The sequence below is a fragment of the Ursus americanus genome, chromosome 3, assembly GCF_024610735.1.
Source record: "Ursus americanus isolate L20-20 chromosome 3, mUrsAme1.1.p, whole genome shotgun sequence".
NCBI classification, from domain to species: domain Eukaryota; kingdom Metazoa; phylum Chordata; class Mammalia; order Carnivora; family Ursidae; genus Ursus; species Ursus americanus.
The window spans coordinates 82,248,944-82,276,254 of record NC_142129.1 but is presented as its reverse complement, the minus strand read 5'-3'; the positions used below and the strand labels follow the sequence as shown (position 1 = coordinate 82,276,254).

The 27,311-nt window shown below is 39.9% G+C and overlaps 1 long non-coding RNA gene across 4 annotated transcripts in view; it reads right to left on the bottom strand.

Annotated features, from left to right (window-relative positions):
• Positions 1-27,311, bottom strand: part of LOC123789363 (uncharacterized) — an 89,232-nt gene that overhangs the window by 47,504 nt on the left and 14,417 nt on the right. For 2 of the 4 annotated variants that reach the window (XR_015724040.1, XR_015724041.1), the window contains exon 2: positions 25,737-25,918. This is a non-coding gene — a long non-coding RNA (uncharacterized LOC123789363). Of the gene's footprint in view, positions 1-663; positions 25,919-27,311 lie in introns of those variants that run through there. The other 2 variants (XR_015724039.1, XR_006778807.2) reach the window with 2 other exon arrangements.

Below are 27,311 nucleotides of genomic sequence, written 5' to 3'. Positions count from 1 at the left end.
GCTCTCAGATTCGGTTTGCTGTTTGGGGCAAGAATGCTTCATAGATGCTCCGCTACTTACTACACAAGTCAGAAGGGTCATAATGTCTAGTAGTCTCAGTGGCCATGCTGATCAGTGTGTTCAGGTACCGTCAGCCCATTCATTATCATCTGTTCACTGAAGTTTCCAACAGCCTTTCATCTCACGTCATCTTCCTTTTTACGGGCTTTCCTAGGCTTTAGTGTCAGGAAGGCTCAAACTGCATTTCTCAAACTCCCTTGCAGCTAGAGGTATGGACATAATTTAAATTCCACCAACTAGAGGCATTTGTGTACAGTGAAGAATCGAGAACTGCAGCGGGGGGGGGGGGAGGGCCAGGCTCTGAGGCATCCTCCTCGATGGGCTATATCACAGTGAAGGTGATGTGGCTGTAACCAGTGGCTGTAAGGGCGCCTTCCCCGTTCAGCGGGTGGCTTCCTGATCCTGACACGAGCAGCAGTCCTTTGACAGCCCAGTTCTAAAGCACGGATTTGCGAGTCGCTCCTGAAGCTCGGTTTACAGCCCTGCCATTGGTAATATACCATGCGATAAATCCCTTTGAGCTTAAATTACTTAAGGGTGGATTTTGTTCTCCACATGGAAGCCTGACTAATTGTCAGAAATTGTCAATAACTGCTTCTCTGATTAAAAAAAAAAAAAAGTGAATCTAGTTAACTTGCTAACAATTTCCTGAGTGTGTAAAGTAGCTATTCTAGGAAGATAAACATTAATTTATTTTTAAAATTCCAGTATAGTTAATGTGCAGTGTTACATTAGTTTCAGGTGTACAATCTAGTGATGCAACAATTCCATATGTTACTCAGTGCTCATCACAATAAGTGTGCTCTTAACCCCCTTCACCTGTTTCATCCATCCCTCTCACCCTTCTCCACTGTGGTAACCACCAGTTTGTTCTCTGTATTTAAGTGTCTGTGTTTTTGTCTTTTTCATTTCTTTGTTTTGCTTCTTAAATTCCACATATGAGTGAAATCATGGTAAATCTGTCTTTCTCTAATTGACTTATTTCACTTAGCATTATACCCTCTAGACACATCCATGTTGTTGCAAAGGGCAAGATTTCATTCTTTTTTATGGCTGAGTGATACTCCATTGCATATATATACCACATCTTCTTTATCCATTCATCTATCAACGGACACATGGGTTGTTCCTATATTTTGGCTATTTAAAATAATGCTGCAATAAACATCAGAGTGCATTATCTTTTAGAATTATTGTTTTTATATTCTTTTTAAAAAAGATTTTAGTTATTCATTTGAGAGAGACAGAGTGAGAGAGAGCACTAGCAAAGTGAAGGGCAGAGGGAGAAGCAGACTCCCCGCTGAGCAGGGAGTCCAATGCAGGACTCAATCACGGGACTCCGGGATCATGACCTGAGCCGAAGGCAGATGCTTAACTGACTGAGCCACCCAGGTGCCCTTGTTTTTATTTTCTTTGGTTAAGTACCCAGTAGTGGAATTACTGGATCATTAAGTAATTAAAAAAAATTTTTTTAAAGGAAACTCCATACTGTTTTCCAGTTTCCAGTTTTCATTTCTGCCAACAGTGCATGAAAGTTCCTTTTTTTTCCACATCCTCTGCAACATTTGTTTCCAGTGTTTTTGATTTTAGCCATTCTGACAAGTGCGAGGTGTGTTTCTCATTGCGGTTAAAATACACATTAAAAAAGATCATAGAGCTATTTCATATTCCCATTGTATAACCTTTCTGAAAAGAAATGCAGAAGTGCTTTTTAAACATTTAGAAATTAATCATGTTAAGGAAAATTAATTTGTGTTTATTAATGAAGACAATTTTACTGAAAATGCTTAAATATCTAAAAATTTTAATACGATAATGTCGACTACAAGGCATAAATCTTCAGAGTCTCGCCAAGAGATTTTTATTCAATATTTTATATAATGTTCCAACACAGAGAAGTTGAAAGATTATATACTGACCCATAAACCTGTCACCTGGATTCTACAGTTAGCATTGTTATTTCTGCTTGATCACATATCTAATCATCTATGGTTAGATCTATTCATCTCTGGGGCGCCTGGGTGGCTCAGTCGGTAAGCATTTGCCTTCAGCTCAGGGCGTGATCCCAGCGTTCTGGGATCAAGCCCCGCATCAGGCTCCTCCGCTGGGAGCCTGCTTTTTCCTCTCCCACTCCCCCTGCTTGTGTTCCCTCTCTCGCTGGTTGTCTCTCTCTCTGTCAAATAAATAAATAAATAAAATCTTTAAAAAAAAAAGATCTATTCATCTCTTCATACATTAATTCATCTTATTTTTTGAATATATTTCAAAGTAAGTTGCAAACACAAGTGCATTTCACACCTAACTCCTTCAGCACAGCAAAAGGATTTTTTCTTTTTTAAGGTGTAGTATTTGGCCACTGGAGGGCTTCCAAATGCCATAAAATGCATTAGGAAGTAAGCTGGTCTAGAGCGTCCTACAGTATCAGGTCTACGGAAGGGGCTGCAGGGAGTATAAATGGCAGCAATTAGAGTGAGAGACTCAGTCTGAAATCCAGCCTGAGGTCGCCGCACCTTTTAGCTTTACTCTCCTCTTTTCACAGCTACTTTCATTATAAAAGAGAAAATACACAGTAGACCTCTCTTCCCCACACGATTTATGCTATTCAAGGTAGCAATTCTTTAGCTCAGAATCTCAGAAAACTTGATGGGAATCAATATTTGTGGAGATGAGCAGGTAACGCGGACTGGAGTTAACAGCTTGACTGAGAACTCTCCACAAAAGCAGGGGCTGTTTTCATCACTTACCCCCCGCATGGGGACCACCGCCCAGCATATACCAGTGCTCAGTAAACAATTCCTGCAGGAATGAGGGAATGCAAGCGCTTGATGCCAAGTATAATCTTCACACATTTAATGTCATCACTAACCAAGACACTGGATTGTTTCTTGTTTAAACCACAATAAGCCTTAACATAAAAATAACAGCATCGGTGGGTTATCCTCCCGCTGCGGCTGCGGAAATACCGCAACAGCCATGTTTTCCATACACGTTGCGGTAATTCAGCATAAAGCTATGTTGCGTCCCCCTGGGGCGCAGCCAGCTCTGCTGGGGCAGGTCCTGCAGAGGCCCAAGGCTGGGCAGAAGCAGGGCTCTCAGGGCCACAGGAGAGCTCCCCACCATGGGGGGGGGGCACACGGTTGCTTTTCAGACTTGTCCTGGGGCTTCCCTGAAATAAACGTGAGATTCTGAAATGGGACTGATGTCGTCTGTGAATCAGTAGCGGCCAGAGTCAGTGGAATTCGAATCATTAGTGTTAATGTCCTTTCCCTTTTGTACCTTCAGACTGGTGATACCTGAGGAAGTTAAAGAACCTTGCAATTTTTTTTTTTAAAGTAAGCTCCCCACCCACCGTGGGGCTTGAGCTTTCGACCTCGAGATCAAGAGTCACATGCGTTATGGACTGAGCCAGCCAGGTGCCCCTACATTGTCATTTTTAAACTACCTTTTTTAAGGTGATAGTTTTCTTTGATACTTCCTTGGCCTGGAAGGGCATTTCCATATTCAGCTCAAGTTCATCAAGTTAGCACACATCTCAACAGCTACTATGGATTTTTTAACAAATATTTTATCTCTACATGAGAATGAGAGGCAAATTGTTTTTGATTGTGACCGTGTAGAGAACATGAATAATAATTTCAAATCAATCAGTTTTCCTGTTAAAGATCACACGTGGGAACCGAAAGATAGAATTGTGAGACTTAAAAACCATAAAATCACTTTATATTTTCTACTCAAAACAGGTATTTGAAGAATTTTAGGACATAAGCTTTAAAAGGTTAGAGGTGCAAGCAATCTCTTACTACAGCTAGCGCTGCCCTCCACTAAAGGATGTGTGATGTGTAGGCCCCAAAGACTTTCAAATGGCCCAGTGACGCCTGCTAAAGTAAACCTGGAGAGAGGCCCCCTGCCACGTGGTGGCATGAGACACAGTCCCAGAACTGAATGTTGGCAGAAGGTGAGACCAAATATTCCTTTGTTCTTTCTCAGAACACTGCTTCTCTAAGTCAAAGTTTCCACCAGTCATGGGTATAGCCCCCAAAATGAAAAACATGCAGTGAATGACATTTTCATAATGGTAAATTTATCCAATTAAATTAAATTTCTTTTTTTGGGCACCTGAGTGGCTCAGTTGGTTAAGTGTCTGCCTTCGCCTCAGGTCCCAGGGTGCTGGGATCGAGGCCCGAATCAGGCTTTCTGCTCAGCAGGGGGCCTGCTTCTCCCTCTCCCTTTGCCTGCCGCTCCCTCTGCTTGTGCGCTTGCTCTCTCTCTCTGTGTCGAATAAATAAATAAAATCTTTAAAAATTTTTTTCTTTTTTTTTCTGTAATGATTTTTCTATTTATTTTAGTGTTAAGATGTCCTTTAATGAACAGTAGTGATAGATGATAGTTTTTTTTTTTTTTCTTTTCCCATTGTACTTACCTTGGCAAAAATGAAAGTAAAAAACTCCACACTAGTTGCCATAGTTATTTTGGAAATTTTACTGTACCTAAAAGTCTATTGCCTAGAAAGCCTAAAACGTCTCTCCCGAATTAAGATTCTATAATGCAAAACATAAATAAAATAATCAACAATTCTATGAATTCATTTTTCCTATGCAGGTTTTGGGCATGAAACTAAAGAAACTGAAAACTATTGTGGTAGGACAGGAATTCCCGTTTTCAGCTCCCCCAAGCATCTCAAATTCTCTCAGGGGATATAACAAAATTAATTGATAAAAGATAGCTTCTAAAGCCAACTGCCCATGTTTAATTCCTAGTTCTGCCATTCACTAGCTGCATTATCTTGGCCAAATTACTTAACTTACTTTGTGCCTCAATTCCCTTATTCATAGAAGGGGCATAAGAACAAGGTCTAGATCATAGGGCGGTTGTGAGGATTAGATCAGATAATCCATATAAGGATAAATACACTGACTGACACATAAATGTGCAAATTTACTGTTAGCTGTATTAGTTAGTGTGTAGGCTAAGGTGCTATAACAAAGACCCCAAAACACATTGTTTAAAATAAGCTATGTTTAAATTCTCCCTCTTGTAACAGCCTGGCAAAGGAAAACAGGCTGCTCCATGAGTTCATTAAGGACCCAGCTGACAATGCGTCTCTACTAGCCTCAGTATATGGATTCTAATTAACATCTGAGTAAAAAGCAACTGCTTCAGGGGCTCCTGTGTGGCTTAGTTGGTCTGACTCAGTGGGTTTCGGCTCAGGTCATGATCTCATGCGTCATGGGATTGAGTCCTGCATTTGGGGGCTCAGCAGGAAGTCTACTTGTGCATTCTTCTTCCTCTGCCCTTCCCCTGACTCACACACACACACTCCCTCTCAAATGAATTAAAAAAAAAAAAAAAAAAAAAAGAAGCAAGCCCTTCAGTTGTGTTTTCTTTTTTAAATAAGCTCTAGGCCTAATGTGGGGCATGAACTCCCGACCCTGAGAGATTAAAAGTCACGTGCTCTTCTGACTGAGCCAGCCAGAGGCCCCTCAGTTGTCTTCATCCTCATGGCCTGAAGTAGCTCACCAGAACCATGTCTAGAATCTAGCCCATGAGTGAGGAAAAAGAATGTGTGAAGAGTAAGCATTTCATTTTTAAGGACACTGAAGCAGAAATTACACTTATCATTTCTACTCATATTAATAGTCAAAACCTAGCTTACATGGCCACACTGAGCTGCAAGGGAAGCTGGGAAATGTCTCTAGCTAGGCAGTCATATGCTCACCTATCACTCAGTGGGTGGTGGGGAGGGTCTTGGAAGAATGGATACTCAGAGATCATAATAGTCTCTGCCATGTTATATATTTTTTTAAATTGTGGTAAAATAACCATAACACGAAATTGACGATTTTAACCATTTTTAAGTGTATAGTTCAGCGACATTAAGTTCACATTGTTGTACAGCCATCACCACCATTCATCTCCCAAACTTTATATCACCCGAACTAAAACTCTCTACCTGCTTTAAAAAAAAAAAAAATTAAGTTTTATTTATTTAAGTAATCTCTACACCCAACGTGGAGCTCAAACTCACGATTCTGAGATCAAGAGTCGCATGCTCTTCCCACTGAGCCAGCCAGGTGCCCCTAAACTCTCTACCTATTAAACAAAAACTGGAGACCCTGACAAGTACCATTCTATTTTCATCTGTATGAATTTGACTAATCTAGGCATCTCATATAAATGAAATCATACAATACATGTCCTTCAAGTCTGGCTTATTTTACTTAGCATAAAGTTTCTAAGGTTTATCCATTTATCTATGTTGTAGCATGTGTGAGAACTTTACTCCTTTTTAAGACCAGCAGTATTCCACTGTATAAATATACCACATTTTGTTTATCCATTACTTATCAATGGGAATTTATGCTGTTTCTACCTTTTAGCTATTGTCACATTACATCTTCTGAAGAAATTACTTCAATTATTTATTTATTTATTTGAGAGAGAGAGAGCAAGAGCGCGTGCACATGCATGAGCAGGTGGAGGGGCAGAGAATCTCAAGAGGAAGAGAGAATCTCAAGCAGATGCTGTGCTGAGCGCAGAGCCTGACTTGGGCCCAATCACACGAGGCTGAGATCATGACCTGAGCTGAAATCAAGAGCCAGACACTTAACCGACTGAGCCACCCAGGCGCCCCTACTTGAATTATTTTTTAAATTATATTTTATTACTTTTGGGAGGATCTTATATACAAGCCACAAAATCAAACAAGGACTAACTTCTGAGTTTCACATCCCATCACCCCCAAATAAATGGACCGTGCTAATAAAATTACCATAAAACTCTCAGTAATTCATCTTTGTGCAATATCAGTGCAAGTCACTTAAATGCTCTCAGTTTCATCATTTGTAGAACAAGAATAGATACCAAAAGCAAAAACAACAAAAGCAAAAATAAACAAGTAGGACTACATCAAACTAAAAAGCTTCTGCACAGCAGAGGAAACTATCAACAAAATGAAACGGTAACCTACTGAGGGTGAAAATATTGGCAAATCAGATATCTCATAAGGGGCCAAGATCCAAAACAGATTAGAAACTCACACAACTTAATAGCAAAATAACAAACAATCTGATTAAAAACAGACAGAAAATCTGAAAAGACATCTTCCCGAAGACAGAGATGGCCAGCAGGTACATGTTCCACATCAGTAATCAGCAAGGAAATGCAAATCAAAACCACAATAAGATATAACGTCATACCTGTTAGAATGACTACTATCGAAAAGACTAGAAATAGCAAGTGTTGGCAAGAATGTGGAAAAAAGGAAACCCTGGTACACTATTGGTAGAAATGTAAATTGGTGCAGCTACTATGGAAAACAGTATGGAGCTCCCTCAAAAAAATTAAAAATATAACTATCATATGATTCAGCATTTCCACTTCTAGATATTTATCAAAAAAAAACACATTAATTCTAAAAGATATATGCACCCCTATGTTTATTGCAGCATTATTTACAATAGCTGAGACATGGAAATAACCTAAGTTTCCATCAGTGGATGAATGGACAAAGAATATGTCACACACACACACACACACACACACACACACACACACACACACAGGAATATTATTTGGCCATTAAAAGGAATGAAATCTTGCCATTAGTGATGACATTGATGGACGGACCTTGAGAGTAATATACTAAGGGAAATAAGTCAGACAGATATACAGAGATACAGAGAATTGATTGGTGGTTGCCAGAGGCAGGTGTGGGAAGGTGGGAGAAATGGGTAAACTTTTTGTTTTAGTTTAAATAAATTCAAGTTAAAAAAAGGGGCCCCTGGCTGACTCAGTTGAAAGTGCATGCTACTCTTGATCTTGGGGTCGTGAGTTCTAGCTCCACGTTGGGTGTAGAGATTACTTAAATAAATAAACATAATTATAGGGCGCTGGGGTGGCTTAGTCAGTTAAGCGTCTGCCTTCAGCTCTGGTCATGATCCCGGGGTCCTGGGATCGAGCCCCATGTCGGGCTCCCTGCTCAGCAGGGAGTCTGCTTCTCCCTCTCTCACTCCACCTGCTTGAGTTCCTTCTCTAACTGTCTCTCTCTCTGTCAAATAAATAAAATCTTTTTAAAAAAATTTAAAAAATGAAAAAATAAACATAATTATTTTTTAAAAAAGAACACTAACGGTATCTATTACAGGGCTGTTCATGAGATAATACATACAATGCATAGTAAGTGCTATGTTGCTTTGTTATTATCAATTTGTCAGAACAGTATTTCAGGTACTACAGACAATGCTGGTTGCCCACTGAATGTCTATTTTTTTCTTTCTCCTTCTTAACAGATCCTTTGTCCAGGTACCTATCCCTTGCCCTTGTAGCCCATGAAACTTACAGATGCTATTCAAATTCCCAGCTCCAGGGATGGACTCTAAATGGACTAAGCCAACTATATTCATCTATTCCTTCCTGCTAACAATAAGCAAATAATCCACTGCTGGTTAATTTAATTCCAGGAGAGCACTGCTGGAAACTTCCGGAAAAGATTATTTTTTTAAATTAAATTAAAAATTTTTTTTTTGAGAGACAGAGACAGAATCTCTCTCATAACTGAGGTTAGAGAAAGGGCCCAGTGTGGTAGAGTCTGACTTGGGGGCTCAATCTCACGACCCTGAGATCATGACCTGAGCCTAAATCAAGAGTTGTACACTCAGCCAACTGAGCCACCCAGGTGCCCCTCTCCTTATTTTTAAAGACAGTGATAGAAAACCAGTCTTGCTAGACAGGAGTGGTGTTGATTTGCCTGCTAATGCTAATAACTTCAACTGGCATGATTGGGTAATCTTCTGGAAACGGAATCATCATGAAAAGTGATTCATTGTAGCCCTCAAAGAAATAATTTGTAATTTAAAAGATTTGCTGAATCGAATACTGAAATGGGGGCTCAAAGGAAATAGAAGGTCCCAGGAAAGGGTAGGGTGCAAACAGCAAGACTAAGTGTATAGCTGATGGAAGGGGTGGATGTATTAGTTTGGTAGGGCTGCTATGCAAAGTACCACAAACTGGGTGGCTTACAAAACCAGAAATCTATCTTCTCACAGGTCTGGAGGCTAGAAGTCCAAAATCAAGGTGTTGCAGGGTTGGATTCCTCTGAGGCCCTTCTCTTTGGCTTATAGATGGCCATCTTTATGTTCACATGATGTTCTCCCTGTATGTCTGTCCAAATTTCCTCTTCTTGTAAGGACAGCAGTCATACTGGATTAGGGCCCACACTAATGACCTAATTTTGATTTAATCAGCCCTCTAAAGACTCTATCCTCTATAGTCATATTCTGAGGTGCTAGGGGTTACATAGGACTTAAACATAGGAATTAAAAAAAAAATTTTTAAGATTTTATTATTTGAGAGAGAGGGAGAGAATGAGTGGGCAGAGGGAGAGGGAAAAACAGGCTCCCCACTGAGCAGGGAGCCTGATGCAGGGCCCAATCCCAGGGTCCTGGGATCATGACCTGAGCCGAAGGCAGATGCTAAACCCATTAAGCCACCCAGGCACCCCTGTTCTTCAGAATCCTAATGATAAGAATGCTATTTGGGTTATTAGTAAATAGGTGTTTTCATTTTACATTTATGTCTGATCTTCGCAGGTTTCCATTTCAAGCCGGGAAATAAGCTCGGTCAACACTTACGATATGTTAATTTTTTTGAATCAAAGAAATTAGCTTTGAAAATACAGGGATCAGCAGACCAAGTAATGAATGTGTTCATGGTAGCTGTTGGTCATGTTACAGGATTTCTTTTCCTTTGGTGCCCCCGGTTTTTGGTCACACTGCTTGGAAGAATGAAGAGGTAGACCAGACAAAGTAGTGGGAGCAAAGCAAAGTTTACTGAGCGATTGTATAAAACCCCCGAAGAGGGAGGGGACCTGAGAGAGTTGCCGCTGGAGTTCTTAAGTCTAGGGCATTTTATGGGCTTGTTGGCAGGCTGTTTTAATCTGATTAACCCTCTATGCGCCTGTCACCCGATCAGGTTTTTGTCCACACGCCCATCTAACCTATCAGGTAGTTGTTCACATGGAAAGGGTGGAAGGCTCCTCCCAGGGTGGTGTAAAATCCTTTTAAGGGTGGTTTCCTCTTAAGGCAGGGACCCTTTGTCCCTGCCTGCCTTTCTTCTGACTATCCTTCATTAGTCATTAGCTAATACCTAGTCCTTAATTAGGAGTTCAAGTTCTGTTGAATGCAATGGGGTAAGATCTAACACTGCAGGGGTACTCAGAAAAAGCTTCATGGACCCATGGCAGAATAGAGCAGAAGTGTATTTCAAGGGAGAGTTATATGAGCATAATAAATAGCATAGTATAAAAAAGAGCCTGACTTATGATAACAATTCACACTTGTAGAGTTGTGTAGGGGTCCTGTATTGAGTCTATGCTCTGTTCACGCTAAGATTAAGCCATGGAAGGGTCTATCTGGAGCACTGTGGAGCCAATTTACCTGAAGATATATTTACATGAAGGACTAAAAAGGCTTTTAGGAGTCAAAGCACATGCATTTGGTTTAAGGCAATGTCGAGAACTGAAAACAATCTGAGATTTTACCCTACTGGCAAACTAAAAAGTTAGCCTGCCACATGGATGTTGGTAGAAGATATGAGACTCTTGAGTCAGAGATGGAGAGTTTATTACAGCAATAGCAGTATTCAGAATATCAGCTTTCTTGGGAGGAGAAAGACACTCGCTTATAGAGTCCCAATACCCTGCACATGCAGTGGGTTGCAGTATGGGAGAGGAACCTTCGGTTTAGGGAATCTGAACCCTTTATAATGGACAATAAGCTTGTTTGCTCTTTGCTCCAGGAGATACTATTTCTGTCTTCTAAGGGTGTTTGCCAAACAAACATCTTGAAGAGCTAGCCCAGAACAAAGGGCAGTCAGGACTTCACTCACCATATGTGTAGAAATGCCAAATTCATGAAGAATTATTTCCAAATAGGCAACTGGGCCAGTGTCTGAGGGACAGGGTAATTCTGAGTACCTGTTATAGTAGCTTCTCACCTATCCTTGCTCCTGGGGATTCAGGCCAGGGTTCTAATCCAAGGGGGCTATGCTAAAAGAAGAAGAACTAAAGGGCCCATTTCACTGAAACCTTGTTGAGTCATTGAGAGTGCAAAGAATTCTTGGCACTGGTACAGTTACTTTGACAGAACTGATGAGTCTGACTTGGGTACCGAGAGGAGGCATGACTACACCTATACAAACATGCCTGTAGCAGCCTGAACAGCAGAGGAAGAGAAAGGAAGATGCTACTTAGTAAGCAGAATGATGTGTTCATAGATGCCTGTGGTATTCTAACAGTAGCCTGGATTTTAAGTCTCTAAGAAATTTAAAATTACAAAGTTCTATCAACATTCAGTGATTTCTGAACTATCCCAAAGACCTTGATGGTATTAAGGAGCACAGCACGTTTTCTTAATTAGGCCACATTATCACAGAGAATGGATGATATATACCTATGTGACATCCATGGATATACCCAGATTTCCAAAAAAACTACCAAAAAAAAAAAAAAAAAAGAAAAAAGAAAAAAAACCCCAAGCAATTTTGTATATAAATGAATAAAACTGCATTACAAAATACTTTGTTAAATGTTCATCTAATAATATTATTAATACAATAATAATAAAATCTGGGGTCCCTGGGTGGCTCAGTGGGTTAAGCATCTGCCTTTGGCTCAAGTCATGAATCAAGCCCTGCATCAGGCTCCCTGCTCTGGGGGGAGTCTACTTCTCCCTTTCCCTCTCCCTCTCCCTCTGCCCCTCCTACCCGCTCCTGTGTGGCTCTCTCTTGCCAACAAATAAACAAAATCTTTAAAAAATAAAATAAAATCAGTCATTTAAGAGTCAACAAGATATAGTTTGTGTATTTTTTAAAAATGTCACAGTTCTCCCCTAAACCTCAACTCTCCATTAACATTAATAAAACAAGTTCATACTATTGAAAACCACATAAATTAACCTTATTTGATTGCTAAAATAAAAAACATAAAATTGGTAGATTGCACCCCCACCCCCGTTACTAATGTAAGAAGTACTTTTATAGCACTTTGAGAGCTCTCCTCTGGCCATCATAACTGTTAGGTCTTAACTAATAATAATGCTTAGAGACATTTTATTTTTGTGTTAAGATAGATTTTGATGCACTCATTTGTAATTTCCTCTTCTACCTAGTCATGGACAAAAATTTGAAAAGTGACTCAAAAACATGAAAGTAATTCAAAATGGCCACAAAGATAGGCTGTGGATTAAGTATAATTCCCTCGATGTCAGCTATAATTTTAACTCTTTCTCTCTCAGGAAATCCTATTGGCATGCATGTGAGAAAGTGATTTTCAAATCACTCATAAACGTGTGTGTGTATACACAACCATGTATATACATAATAATTCAAAACTTCGGTGACTTATGGTAAATGATTTGTGATCACTTCATATCAAAACATGACACACAAATGTGTTATTTCACTGTGGTTGCGAAACACAAAAACCAAAAACAACCCCTCAGGACACCACCACTAAATTCACATTTATACCAACTGTTCATGGAACAATCTTTCAAGTAAAAACACATGGAAGAAATAATTTTATAGACTTAACATTTAACTTTTAATGTGCTACTGAATTGTAATAAACATGTGGAAATACCAGCTAAGACAGCCGTGGATGAAACAAAGCCAAGTGAGATCCAACAATTATGGTTGGTGTTAAACTGGATGAGTCTTCTCTATGTTGAAACAGGCCACAATGCTTTATAAGACTGCATGAAGGCATAGGTGTGAAAAAAAAGAAGCAATTATTTTTGCTTTATTTGGCATTGGGCAGGCTTCGGTTGGAACAAACTATATTTAATTTTCATGTCATGCTGTATAAAGAGAAAAAACTTGGAAAGCATTCAGAGGAGAACAGCAACTGATTAAAGGTTTATAAAATTAGACCTATGAGAAATTGTGAAAAGAAGCGGGCATGTTCAGTCAAATGCAAGACACTCAGGCAGGATGAACAATTACCTATAAGTACGTAAAGAGATGGTTCCCAAGCCTGAGGTTTAGGTTAAACAGAAAGTTAAATCACAGGATTAAGAACCCAAAACAAAACAAAACAAAAACCAGAGCAACGGAAGTTAGAAACTAAATATTGTAAAAACAAACTGAAAAACCTTTAAGAAACTGATGAATGGAGTGATCTATAATTTGGACTTTTGCAAAAATGATTATAAGAACAATTAAATTCAATTTTGTACTTAGTTAAATAGAAATAATTTAGAGGGCGCCTGGGTGGCTCCGTTGGTTGGGCGTTGGCCTTTGGCTCAGGTCATGATCCCAGGGGCCTGGGATCAAGTCCCCAGACAGGCTCCCTACTCAGAGGGGAGCCTGATTCCCCCTCTCCTCTGCCGCTCCCCCTGCTTGTGTTCTCTCTCTTGCTCACTTTCTCAAATAAATGAAATCTTTTAAAAATAATAAAATAAATAATAAATAATTTAGAAAATAGAAAAAGCATTCAGTGGATTGCATTAAAAAGTAAAAATCTCTAAGCGACATAAGAGGACAAATCCTATGATTTCACTTACATGTGGAATCTAAAAAATAAAACAAATGAACAAATAAAACAAAACAGAAACAGACTCACAGATACAGGAAACATACTATTAGTCACCAGAGCTGGGAGAGGCTGGTGGTGGTGGGGGGGGGGCAAGCAAAATAGGTGAAGAGAGTTAAGAGATACAAACTTCCAGTTGTAAAATAAGTCAGTCAGGATGGTGTAGTAATAGCACAGGACATATAGTCAAAAATACCGCAATAACTTTGTATGGTGATAGATGGTAACTAGATTTATCATGGGGATCCTTTCGTAAAGGAATCACTATGATATACACATAAAACTAATAGGATATCGTATGCCAATTATACCTCAATTAAGAAAAAGTAAAAATCATCAGATCAAGCATGAAGAATATTTTTAAGAAAATAAATGTTATATTTGGCGGTCTTCTTTGGGATCCAGGATAGCAAGAACAGAAATGAGCTCTGATAGTTAAGTCTTTGCGCTCCTGATTAAGGGTAGTTCCTCTGTGTGTGGGGAGGCAGCGTGGTGAGCAGTTTCTCTGACCTCTTGGGTAGGTTACCAGGAATCCCCACCATGCATGACACAGTGATTCTCTCCAGAGTGGTCCTGAGCTATTAAATTATTCTGTTTGTCCAGGGGAAACAATTTTCTCTCCGAAGTAGCTTCTGCTTTTTGGAAATCTTGTTGGGCAAAGCATGTAGACAAATATTTATCCTCTGGTTTACACTCTTTACCCCCTAAATGCAAAGGGAGAAAGATGAAACCGCAGAGTCTGCACTAGCTTCTTTTACTTTAAAGCTGTTCTATTAGCCTGATGATAATTTGTTTTCTAACTTAGAAATGTAGATAATCTAACAATAATCTCATTTAAGTGTTCTAGTTCCCTCTCTATGTTTGGCACTTGAACCCTGTCTTTAATAGGATTCCGACACCAATTACAATGTGTGCTTTTCCCCACACCAAGCAATTCTCAGACCTTAGCTGGGTGTCCTACAGTTCAACTTCATTCTGACTCTATCTACCTGGGATAGCGTCACATCCCAGTTAAAGATTCTGACTGGCAAGACTGTACCCCCCTACCCCCACCCCACTCTTCAGATTCAATCACAAGTCCAGGTTGTTACATGTGCTTCTGACCAACGAGCTCTAACTTGGAAGGTCCCACAGCTCCGTCACTGGGTTCGATTAATTTGCTAGCGTGGCTCACTCACAGAGAAACATATTACCTAGTGGATCACCAGTTTGTTATAAATGGATAAAACTCCTCCAAGGAGCTCTAAGACTTTACTTCCTTTCTGCCAGTTCCACAGCACCTCCCTGTAATACACCTGACAAAAGTTAATGATCAATTCAGTTAATGTGGAGTTCTGTTGATTGTATCACAAAAGGGCCCAGATTCAAGTTGTAAAAGCAAGTAACACCCGCAGGTGTGCAGTATCTTTGAGGATACCACTGGTGACAGGAAAACAATACGCTATAGGGTTTCACAGGGCAAAGTCCTATCAGGACATTCTGATGAAACTGTTAACAAGATCAAACAAAGTCCCAGATAGCACTGGTGTCTGTTGGGCCTACTGAAGACCAGAACAGATTAGTGATAAAGCAAATATGGTATTTACAGCATATTTAACTCCTGGTGAGATCCAGGTGAAGAGCGTTAATGTAGCGGTTCACTGTATTAATCTTTTCATTTTTAAAAATAAAAAGTTGGGATACTCTGAGTCTTAGTTTCTTGTTTGGGCGTCTTTTTGCTAATCTGATTTCATTAATCTGTTTTGATGTCTTCCTGCCAGTAATTTGTTTCCTTCCTCCCTCCTTCCTTCTTCCCTTTCTTTGCTTCTTTCTCCCTCTTTTTCTTTCTTTCCTTTCTTTCTTTCTCTTTCTTTGAGAGAGAGATTTTTTATTTGAGAGAATCTAAGATTTATTTATTATTTGAGAGAGAGAGAGAGAGTGCAAACATGGTGGGGAGGAGCATGGGGAGAGGGAGAGAGAGACCCAAGCTGACTCCATGCTGAGCTGAGCCCAACAAATCCTGAGATCGCTATCTGAGCCAAGAGTAGGACATTCAACAGACTACACCACCCAGGCACCCCCTACCAGTAATTTCCTTGTTGCCCTTATGTTATTACTGTGTATGCTTGGTGGATAAACTTTCGAGAACTAGAAAAATGTTTTAGTGACTGAAAACCAAAATAATACATCTTATTACAATTCTGGCCAGCAAAGTCTTTTTTTTTTTTTTAAGTTATGACATAATCAGTTAATGCTTATTTTTAAAATTGTATTTTAAATTTGAATATACAATGCCCGTGGCTTAAAATTCAATAGATACAAAAGGATCTACAATGGAAATTTTCCTCCCACACCAGTGCCAGCTACTCATGAGGTTCTCTTTCCCAGAGGCAACTAATACTATCAGTTTTCTGTGGAACCATCTTTCCAGGGACAAAGGAACTTGTTTTTAATTTAACAAAAAGATTTGGAAAGTGCCACAGGTGACGAAGGAGGGACTGTTTTCAATGTTATGCCATAAGCATGTTAAATTTCAGCTAATCGATATAAATACACCTGTGTTATAGTTTTCACTAGTAAAATAGGGTCAAATATTCCTGTCCACAAAAGATGCTGTACAATACTGGACATCTGATTTTTAAACTGCATGCGATTAGTTTATTCGCTCTACTGCTGGGCTACAGTTTGCACCAGCACATCTAGCAAGCGGAGCGCACAGGGGTCAGACTGCCACTTGTCATTATGGTTCAGGCCAGTATCAGATAATAGCAGCCTTTAAAAATGTTCAGAAAAAATCTCTCTTTCATATGGCATGGCAAAGGATGGTCTCACCATATGCTTGTTTAAATACTTGAGCAAATTCAAAGTTTTCTGAGAAAAATACAGGCCAAATAATAACCCCATCTGGTGGCACCTCTCTGGAGTAATTCAATTCCATAGCAAAGGGAGACAGAATTTATCTGGACAATAATATACAACAGACTGTAAATTTAAAAAAATAACTAATGTAACAGTCTTATTTTAAATATCAGTATTTATAATAAATTAGAAATTATATCCTTAGTAAATATTTAGACTCATGATAAAAACTGGGGGATGTGAACTTAAAATTGTACAAGGTGTACAGTTTTTCACATTCTCTTGGAGAGACTCATAATTTTTTGAGGATTGTTGTTCTAAGCTATAAATATTGAATCCCAACAGTTCTGCCTCTGCGGGACACATAGAGTGAGTGCTCCATTCTGGGCTTTAAAGGGATGAATGACTGATCGGGAGGGTGGGGGACAGCTGGGCAGAATGAGCCGTGAGAGGGGTCTGTGACGCCTGTGGTTGGTGTGGCCACATGAATACCCTCTCCTGGCGGCTGCCCTTTGTTACAATTCACCACTAGGTCAACAGAGGATGAGGGGCGCCTGGGTGGCTCAGTCGTTAAGCGGCTGCCTTCGGCTCAGGGCGTGATCCCGGTGTTCTGGGATCGAGCCCCACATCAGGCTCCTCCGCTGGAAGCCTGCTTCTTCCTCTCCCACTCCCCCTGCTTGTGTTCCCTCTCTCGCTGGCTGTCTCTATCTCTATCAAATAAATAAATAAAATCTTTAAAAAAAAAAAAAAACAGAGGATGAGGGAGCCAATGAAGCTCTGGGACCTTCAACTTCCAACTGATTTATCCCCAAGTGACCAGAGCAGCTCAGTTCTGCATCAAGACTGACAAAGTCAGAGCCTCCTGGGTACATCGTGGTTTGCTCCTTTTTTCTTGACCCCTTTTCCCTTCCCCATTGCCTTTAAGCTTCTTAAGAGTCAGCATGAACATTGCTGTGTTCTCCCGATTTCACCCACATTTAAAATGAATGCTCACTACCAAGTAAGGAAGTTGTTAAACTTGTCTGCCATAGCTAGAGAATCTGGTGGAAAGGATATTTTTCCAACCCTGGTAAGGTGTATGTACATTTTCTCCTCAGGTAGATGTCAGGGGACCAGGGACTTGTTCATGGCAAAGATGCTAAGCCTCTCTGTCATTTCACTCTCTTGTTCTGAGGAACGATCCCAAGCAGTAATGCAACACAACTCATTGCCGTGCAGAGTGCCTACTTTTATTTTTTGGAGGGGCTTCTCCCACCCTGTTGATTTTATTTTGATCACCTCCATTTGTGTTCCGTGTTCCACATTAGGTTCTGAGTGGGTCTCTATGCAGTTGGCCATTTCTCTGCAGCCAGGATTCTAGAAGCAGACTGTCTGCGGTTTCTGAAGCTTGCTCTGTACGTACTGTTTGCATGGGTCTTGTCGTGGAGTGGTGTCACTCCATAGCGTCCGCTGGGTCTGGCCTGGCTGCTTTTGGCTCTCAGTCTATGGCAACGGCCGAAACTTGTTGGCCCTTCTCGCTCTCTTCTTTCTTCTGGAAGTAGTAATAACTTTAGGAGAATATTTTTTTCTTGAACTCATGTGAAGTGATCTTTTTACCTTCTTGTAGATCTTTAGCACCTGGTAAGGCAACACGGGTAAGCCCAGAGGGCACTGGTTGGGAGGAGGGAATGCGGGCTGGGTGCAAAGTGGGGAGCTAAGGAGGAGGTTTTTGCCAGGCAGAGGCGGGATTATGTGGGGAGGAGATGGAGGGGGAGAGAACATAAATGGGGAACAGAAGCTTGGGCAGGATCAGCTGACCTTGCTAGCGCCTCTTGATCTGGATCGAGAGGGGTTCTTCCTCTTCTTCCACCGTTTGGTGTTTGTGGTTTGTGGCTCCCATGATTTCTCTGCCACTTTTGCCATGTTGCAGCCTGGGAGGTGTCTACCACAGGAGGCCCGTCCTCTGTTTATACCTCTCCCAGGACAATGAGGAGTCACACCCCTCAGCTTTGTTTGGTCAGCAGGGCACTCACCACAGCCAATCGTAGCCACAGGGAGCTTAGACATCACAAAGGAGCCCTCCTGAAGGGTGGGGAGGCTGGGTAGGCCAGGAGGCTCTAGCTGGAAAAGGCAACCACTAAAGAGCCTTCTTACCTTGACCTGCCACTCCCCTTGTCTCTCCGCGGTCAATTCTGGTTGTACACGTGGCAGAGAGGGGTGCTTCCCCCAAATCATTCCCCATGGTTCATTCTACTGACTCCCACTCTTTACTGTTATGTAGTATTTTGAAATATCTCACCTAAAATCAGCCAGATAGAGGTATGGCAGCCTGCTTTGAAGAACCTAGGAATTAGGGAATTAGGGGACTGTGTTTGAGGCATGATGTCCTTCACTGTCTGGTCAGACAAGACGACTATGAAATGTAGGTTGGGGCCAGGTGAGTGTATGTGCATGTGTATGCACTGGGATGACTCATTCACAGGAAATAAGATTAAAGTTATAAAATAAGATTAAATTTAGGAATATATTTATGTTTATACATATTACATATGATTATCTTTTGGAGATCAGATGGAAATCTTTGGAGAAACATCTTCAAAGGGGCAAGAAGTTTAGCTTCAAATTTTGGGGGTGGCAGAGAAGCAGAGAAGCAGGGATCAGAAGTAGAAGCTCACTTTCAAACCAGAGCTCACCTTTTTCCCCATCTGCACCTGTCCTCTCTGCAAACCGCAGGAATGACATCTACAGAGACAGAAAGTAGATGGGTGGTTTAACTAGAGCTGCTAGAAGAGTAGGGGAAATGAGTGACTGCTAATGGGTGTGTGGTTTCTTTCTGGGGTGATGAAAAAGTTCTGAAATTAGATTGTGGTGATGGTTGCACAACTTTGTGAATATGTTAAAAACCACTGAATTGTAAAAAAAATATATACTGGGGTGTGTGTGACTTAGTTATATTAAAATATGATTGTTAACTACAAAGAGAGCAGAAACCAGGTGAGGGCTAAAGCTACATACCTGAAATGGATACCTGAGGCTATGAAATTTTTTTTTAAAGATTTTATTTATTTATTTATTTGTCAGAGAGAGAGAGACAGAAAGCACAAGTAGGGGGAACAGCAGAGGGAGAGAGAGAAGTAGGCTCTCCACTGAGCCCAGAGCCCGATGCAGGGCTTGATCCCAGAAACCTGGGATCATGACCTGAGCCAAAGGCAGACACTTAACCGCCTGAGCCACTCAGGTGCCCCAGAGGCTATGAAATTTGTAGGACCCAAGAAGGGATCATATGAACCTTTCTCCATGGGGAGAGGTGGCATTTCAGAAAAAAAAAAACCTGAGCAGTCTTTTGTGAAAATCTGGGAGGAGAAGAGGCAAAACAGTAAGACTAGAAGGAAGGACGGACGGAAGGGAGGGAGGGAGGGAGGAAGGGAGGAAGGAAGGAAGGAAGGAAGGAAGAGGAATCAAGTCAGGAGATGAGGAAATATCCAGAGGATCACTGTCTCACAGCTTAAGTCATGAGACCTCCGTCATCCGTGTGCATGCTGATCTGTAAGGAACTGAAGCAGTAGACCAGGGCTGACCCTCTTCCCAAACTGATGCCTGTTCTGCCCCAGCCTCTAATTTGGTATGAGTGAGCTCTACTGGTACCCTTACTGAAGACTACTGGGCAGCAGGAAGTACCTATCTACCCACAGCTGATGACCCAGTTGTAAAGGCAACAGTGTAGCTAGGGATAGGCGCTGGGAAGCAGGAAAGGAACAGAGCCTGCTATATGAACTACAGACTCAGGATAAAGGTAACGGAATCTTATTCCTGGCAGGAAAGAATATAGAATAAACAGTTTTGCACCTCTCGTCATTCCCACTGTGCAGTAAATTAAAAAGTAAAATAAAGCATGTAAGATTGAATAGAAAGTATAATTGCAATGTACTAAAAAAAAACTATAATAAGATTAAGATCCAATAAAAATATACCAAAATAGTGGTATTTTCATGGTTATTTCTACCTAGTCACAATTCCCTTACTAGTTCTTAATTCCCTCGAAGGCCTGGTTATTACTACCATAATAGGTATTCAGTAAATATCTGGTGACTTGAATGAATGTATTTAAAAAATGGACCAGTGGGCTTGTGTTAGTGTGGTACAATTATAGATGTTTATTTTTCTCTGTTTTCCAAAGTTGATATGCTTGTACAACTGACTATACATGTTGTGTTACTGTTTCTGGCACAAGCTGGCTCACTGACAGTGCATATTTAGCTCTTCTCCTTCGAGAGGCCCCAATATAATGATAATAAAGGAATTTTTAAATGTTTTTTAAAGATTTTATTTATTTACTTGAAAGACAGTGTGTGCACCAGGGCTGGGGCAGGGCAGAGGGAAAGGGACAAGCAGACTCCAACCCATGTCTCTATCCCACAACCCTAAGATCATAACCTAAGCAGAAACCAAGAGTCAGACACTTAACTGAATGTGCCACCCAGGCGCCCCTAAAGGAATTTTTTGAAAAAGGTGTAAAACTACAACATGAAGAGTATGGCACCGAGATTACATTTCTGGAAGACAGGAATAACTCCTGAAGAAAGAGGACAGGAGATAGTATAGTAGAGAATGTGCTGAGGGAGAACGCAGCCAAGGGGACAGCCACTCCTTTCCGCAGAACCCAGGAGTATCTCAGGATTGGGAAGCATGAGGTCATATCAAGGTCAAGGCAATGAGAGGATGGGTATCCTAGAACTCAAAGGGAGGATTTAGATAACTTTCTACCAGTTCTGTAAGTGGCTTAGGAATGGAGAGGGGGAAGAGGGCAATGATCTACTTAATTATTTGGGCTATTATTATTATTATTACTCCAGCAGAGGCCTGCCCACCTGGAACCTGAAGTTCCTTTAAAGTCCAGGAGAATATTGTGCCAGTCATGCAGTGCAGACTGAGTTGTGTCATTGAAAAGGCTGCAGTGACTGGCAAATCTTGAGACAAAACCTGCCTTCACATGGGGCACTTTGTCCTCTGTACCTTTTAAGGTTACCTCCTGCCCCTGCTTCATTTTCTCTTGCAATAGATTAAAAGATTAAAAGTAGCCCAGGCAGCCATTCCAAAATAAAATCTTAAAATTCCAACAAAAGGGATTAGCCTTATTTACTGAGGTTCTAGAGAGTAAAACTATATACAATGGGTAGGAATGGGGAGGGGGAATACTTGGCTCAGTGAAAGAAATAACTGTCTAAAGACCAGGGCAGTACAAAAGTGGGACAGGCTACTTTGTGAGATAGTAAATCCGATTCACTGAGAACCTATGGGCTTGCTAATCAGTGTTATAAAACAACCGTCAGCCTCAGAGCCCCAGTCAATGTTATTTTTAGTGTATGTTGGGGGAAAAGAGACTTCATCTTTTTTTTTTTTTTAACATTTATTTTTTTAACAAGTGAGAAGTGTGCGATGGGAGAGGGAGAGAGAGGATCTCAAGCAGACTCCCTGCTGAGTACGAAGCCTGATGTGGGGCTTGATACCACAACCCTGAGATCATGACCTGAGCCGAAACCAAGAGGCTGCTGCTTAACTGACTGTACCACCCAGGTGCCCCTTATTTTTACTTTTTTAATTAAGTAGGCTCCATGCCCACGTGGGGCTTAAACTCATGAGATCTTGAGATCAAGAGTTGCAAGCTCCACCAACTAAGCAAGCCAGGCGCGCCACAAGACTTTGGCTTAATTTTCTTAGTTACCCACCAAACAATTGTTCCTTAGCATCCCAGACAGTTCTCTGCCAGTCCCTAGGCTCAGTTCTGCTGGTCACTGCCTAGAAATGACAGGTAGAGTCTCTATGAAAAGAACTATTTCCTTGCAACATTGCCAGAGGAGGTGTGAGAGGGGCAAGCCTTCTGTAAGAATAACCATTAGTTTAGTATCATGGTTTCATTTAGCTTAGCTATATTTAAAAAAATGATTTTCCCTTGCTTTTGCTTCTGTATGTGTGGTAAAATCTCTTCAAAAGAAATACTCATTGGATATAAACCAAGTCAGTTATGTAGAATAATCTACATTCTTGATCTTCCTTGTGACTTCATTTAAGATGGTCCCTCCCTTAGTTATACAAAGACTCAGGAGACACTCCGAAGTTACTTTCTTCAAGGACTTGATTAAATTCTTAGCCAAAGGTTAATTTCTTTCCAGGCTTGCTCTGGCGGTTGAGGGGCTGTGGGAGTTCTAGGGGTACAAAGATATATGTCAGATAAAATTACTTTCCTAAGCTGTTGAAGAGGTGAAGTGGGAGGAAGTTAAACCCATTGACCTTGGCTGTAACATTCAGTTATTTACTGATTTCTTTGGTCCACCTGTCTCCACCTCCACTGCATCATGAACCTGGGTTTCTCTTCTTCCAGTTTCGGGCTTCCCTTCTTCTATCAAACAATTCCTTACACAGCTGGGAGTGATCTTTATAAAATGTAAATTAGATCCTAATTTTTAACACGGCTTGGCATGGTCTGGTCCTCTCCTACTTCTTTAACCACAACTTGTACTCACTAAATCCTAAGTACACAGATATTCATTCAGTTGTAAACAAATACTTCTATAATGATTATTATGTAACATACATTGTTCTAGACTAAAGAAAAAAATCTTTTCCTCAGGGAACTTAAGGTCTCATTCCTTGATAAGCCCAGTACTTTAACTGGGCCTCGGGGCCTTTGCACAAGCTTTTTTTTTTTTTTTGCCTAGAATGCTTTCTTTTCACGTCTCATTCCTTTTCTGACTGGTCTATTTAAAGTAGCTTCTTCTCCTCCCACTGAAGAACTGTTTATTTCCCTCATAACTAGCATCAGAATATTATATTACTGTATTGTATTTATATATATATATATATATATATATACACACACACACAGTGTTTGTGTGTGTGTGTATGTCTGTGTTTGTAATATATCTATCCCATTAGGCCAGGATCAGGTTCATTTAGTCTGTCACTGTATACTTAAAACTTAGCATGAGCACATGGTAGGGGGCTCAAAAAACATTTGATACAAGACTCTGGGTAGTATAGAATTGTTAAATCATTATATTGTACACCTGAAACTAATATAACCCTGTATGGTGATTATACTTCAATAACAGCAAAAAAAGAATAAAGACTCTGGGTATATTTTTATTGAAAAAAATTCACTGATGACCAAATTATAGCCTATTATTTCTATCCTTTTATATGTACATTTTAGAAAAAGGTAGAAAAGTCTGAATTGTAATTTACTGGCAGTCAGATTGGCTACCTGACCTATCTTGTTCTTAAAAATGAGCCACTTGATAAATACCATGAAGGCAAAAACTCTAATACTGAAAGACTCCACTGCTATCCCAACTTCTCCATATAGTGCTAGCTTTTGTAACAATCTAAACATATAAAAAGTATATATGTTCCAAATACTTATCAACCTACAGCAATATGATTATAAGTCATGAGTGAGGGAAAAAAAAAAAACAAACCCATGTACCAAACTGGACAAACAGGTTTTTGAGTCTATTAGAGTCCAAAGGTGGCAAAAGTGTAGTTAGGATGAATAGAGCAAAACCAAAAACTGTTAAAAGAACATTGGTAGAAGCTGGAAAAGAAAGTCCCTTATGAGAAATGTGTTTCTATGGGCCAGTAGACATTATATTCTGGACCAAGTAGCTGTAGGTCACAGACTGCTGTGCTGGTTACAAAGGGGACAGAATTAGAGATGATGGATGGATCCTTATAAATGTAGTCCCACAACTGGAAAGCTATGCCAAGCACAAGCTCTGTGATCATAGGTCAGTAGCATATTTATTATCCTCTTCTATATAAATTCCTTCTCATTCTGCTAGCAAATTACAGTGATATTGAAAATATATCCACAAAATATAGAACTTTCAGACTAGATGTAAGAAAAAAGATTTAAAACATCAGGGTACGTTTTTACAAATGGCCAGTTTTCTATGACAGTAAACTGCCAATGCAGTTATAGCATATTGGGCTTCCACATAAAAGTTTATTTTAAGAAAGGGTTCTATTACTTTAAAAAGTTTGAAAACCATTTTGTCTAAAGGATGACAGAACTATTACAAATACATTTGAATTTTCAGAAAAGTAGTAGTATTTCAAAATGCTTTAGCTGACTTGCATAAATAAGGCCAGAAATGATCAAATATTCCATGGCCTACAAAGACCTAAAATAACCAAAAGATACAAAAGTATTTATATATATGTTAATTGTATTAATATGTAAATAAATTTTGTATTAATATATAAATACAATAATTTATTAATATGTTAATATATTACTGACCTGGGTTTTATATTAATATATTAGCTACTATTAAGTAATATACTAATTAATGTATTGTTGACTTCTGGATTTTGCAGACCCACACACAGGTTCCAAAGACATACATCTGAGTTTAAGGTGTTACCTCCAGCCTTGAACACTCTTTCAATCATACTATTTTGGAACCTCAGGCACATGACTAACATATAACTTGTATAAAAAGGACTGGTCGTCTTTAGCATTTGAAGATTAACACAGCCAGAATAATACATGCGTTGCCTACAGTCCTCCCTGCACCAAAGATATACTATCAGACTTTTCACAGCTATGAGTTCTGTTGGTAGGACCCTATTTCTGATTTTGGCTCCACTTCTGCCTAATGGGATTCTTTTTTTTTTTTTTTTTAAAGATTTTATTTATTTATTCGACAGGATAGAGACAGCCAGCGAGAGAGGGAACACAAGCAGGGGGAGTGGGAGAGGAAGAAGCAGGCTCATAGCAGAGGAGCCCGATGTGGGGCTCGATCCCACAACGCCGGGATCACGCCTTGAGCCGAAGGCAGACGCTTAACCGCTGTGCCACCCAGGCGCCCCCTGCCTAATGGGATTCTTAAACATAAATATTTCCCCCTAAAACTGTTGCATATCACCACCCTGTTTTGAACTAAAGGTCAAATATTTCCTAATTCCTTCTTCCTATACCAAACACAAATGTGAACAACTGTTTTCCAACCATAATGGCTTTAAGAAATAGAGTAAATACTGAGAAGCTAAGAAATCTCTTCAAGTTAAAATAAATTATTAAATACAGACACTAAATAAAGACAGGACATATATAGTGTGGACTCTTAAACATAAACCAACCCTTCAATGGCTCTCATTCTCTAATTGGGGTCTCCAAACTTTTTGACCAGGCACCATGTATTAGTTTTTGAAGGCTGCCATAACAGAGTACCACAAACTGGATAGCTTAAACAACAGAAAATCGTCTCACAGTTTTGGAGCCTAGAATCCATGATCGTGGTATCAGCATGAATGGTTTCTTCTGATGGCTGTGAGGGAAAGATCTGTTTCAGGCTTTTCCCATAGCTTCTGAGAGTATGCTGGCCATCTTGGACTTCCTTGGCTTGGAGAAGCATCAACCCAATCTCTGCCTTCATCTTCATGTGGCGTGCCCTGTTTTATAAGGACACCAGTTATATCGGATTAGGGGCCCACACTACTCTGGTGTGATCTCATCTTAACTAATTACATCTGCAATGACCCTATTTTCAAATAAAGTCATATTCTGAGATACTAGGGGTTAGGACTTCATCATGAATTGTGGGGGCACACAATTCAACCCATAACACACCATAATATGTATATATTTACTTATTCATAAATTATTTACATCCACTACTATATTAGGAATTACATATATTGTAACACCTATTTAATCGGAAAATTTAAAAAGATAAGGCAAAGGTAAATATATAAGTGGTAATATTTTCTTTCTGAACCCTGACAGATTGCCTCGAACACTCTCTGAATTACATACATCTCACCAATCTCAAGGATAAAATCAAGCTCTTTGGCTTAACATACCCAACCCTCTGCCCTCTACTTACTTCACCTGCCTCGTCTTCTGTCACCCCCAACATATCTGGCATTCCACCCAGTCTGAACTATTTGCAGTTTCCCACATGTGCGAGGCTCATTCTTGGTTCAACGACTGCACATGCTGTTTCCTATTTCTGGAATACCCTCATTCTCTTTGCTTCCTGTAAACACACAGCGAATTCCCACTCATTTTTTAAAACTCAGCTCAAATGTCATCCATCTCCTTTGAGAAGCTTTCATTGAGTGCTCTAGGCACCATGAAACACTTTCTTGGTACATGTAGTACCTTGTTCCTGTCTCTATCTTGGCAAATCTCTGTTCACATACACATGTTAGGCTGAACTGGGATTTGACCATTTTGATCTAAAAAAACAAAGCAATTTCATGTGGTTCAATTTAACATTTCACTAGACAACAAATCTACTGAGGGCAGGAACTGTGTTTTATACATTTTTATATTTCCAATGACTAAAACGGAGTTTGGCACAAAGTGAGTGCTTAATATATGCTTCTCAAAATCAAGGAAGTCTTACTTTAACACCACAAACAGTCCACTTTCAGATTTTCCTTTTCAAGAATGGGGTAAGTATTGACTTGATCCCTCTTATAAGAATAACCATTGGTTTAAGCTTCATTGGCTTTAGTTTAACAGTATTTTAAACCATTTCCCCCCCTTTGGCATCTATATGTGTGGCAAATATCCCTTCAGAATAAACCTTTAACTTTTAAAAATAGAGAAAAAGAAAGGAAAAGCTACCTAAATATTGTTTTACAACCAACATCAAAGTATTTAATGGTTTTACTTTCAAAGTACTTGTATGCTTTCAAATAAAAAAAGTACAGTCATAAATAGGAATATAAATGAGACAGCTAAATGAAGACATTAGTCGTGTAAAGTGAATATATTTTAAATTCCAATGATTTTTTTAGTAAGAGCAAAAATTAATCTAATTTCAGAATTTCAATT